Genomic DNA, 1,502 nt, shown 5'->3' on the forward strand with positions numbered 1-1,502 from the left:
AATTTGTCATTTCATTAGGGTTAGTTGAAATGGGACTACTCTCTGGCTACACCATCCAGCTATTTTCCTGAAATGGCAAACAGGAAAAGCTGTTAGAAATTCTTTAAGTGGAGCTACTATTTAAGTGTTCAACTGTGGGCCAGTGCCCCCAACAAGTATTGTTTTGAAAACTTCCTTCTGGGTTTGTAATTCTCATCTACTTTCAGCTTAATTCACTTCTGCAAGTTTAGGGAAAGTCTGAAAATGTAACTTGTTGAGGGAATGTGATTCTACCCATACATTTTGCTCAAGTGACTAGTATCATATGGGCAATTCTAATTTCCCATATGATACTTTTATCAGGCAAGAAATGTAATAAAAGCACACACCTCTAATAAAGCAAGTGTTTTCATGCATGGCCACAGTGGCCAGTATATCTGGTGGGGGATGGGAGTCTATTTCAAAGACATTGGGTGTGACTACTGTTGGTGTCTGTCTGGTCACTGTACTGTGCTTAGAGATTAGGTCTCTGTATGTTCAATATATTGTCATGCAGTGGCTGGACCACAGCATGAACCAAAATGTATTGGGAACAGATTGAGCACAGAATTAAATGTATAGTTGTACCCACTGCCTTTCTAAACTTGTAACCTCTAAGAGTTGCACAATGTAGTTCTAGTGAACACACCGTTTAGGTGTTGGACTAACATCTGAAAAAATTTCTACAAAATTATAAGCTTATCAAAGCAGTCAGGCTCTCTACTCTGGTGCATGCTTGGGAGAAGGATACACGTTTTTACTGTGAGAACAGGAAACCATTGTATGTAAATGGCTATGCTGCCTCTTTTGGCATCAATGCAAACTAATTTCAACCATGGGTTTATTAATGTGTGATTAGGATAAGTATACCTGCAAGGTTCCATCTTTCATCTCTAGTATACATGAAACCTAAATGGCTGGACATACTGCTGATTTGAGAAGCTTCATACAGTAAATGCAAAAATGTGTTATAAGCTTCATTAAAGCACTGCATTAAACTCCTGTAGTTAAGTGTGCTACAGAAAGCTCAAGTCCTATGCCACAATTTACAAAAGTTTAGAAACAACTTTGAAGATGCATGCACACAAGCAGTTTAGTAATTTGGGCTATTGAATGGTAATCGTGGTTGTATGCAACCAGTTTTAGGAATTGGGGCTGTAAATCTTTTCCATAGTTGCCTTAACAGGCAAACATTTTGTGGACTGAACTAATGCATGAAAGTGTCACCTAACTTACGAACGAGGCGGTAGTGCTCCATGGGGTAGACCGGCAGCACTGTGGGGTGTAGGTTGTCTGTCCACTTTAAAGGGGTTTTTTGGTGTTTGTTTTTCACTCTACAAAGAGAATCTACTCTTAACACTGCATCTTTTGATGGCCCAGTTAAGTATTTGTGTAAATATAAGCAAATTATATTGACATTAGTACTGTTAACAAAGCTAGCAAATTCCTTATGTTAAGAGACATGGAGTACAGTGCAAAAAGCG

The sequence above is a fragment of the Mixophyes fleayi genome, chromosome 4, assembly GCF_038048845.1.
Source record: "Mixophyes fleayi isolate aMixFle1 chromosome 4, aMixFle1.hap1, whole genome shotgun sequence".
Classification (NCBI taxonomy): domain Eukaryota; kingdom Metazoa; phylum Chordata; class Amphibia; order Anura; family Limnodynastidae; genus Mixophyes; species Mixophyes fleayi.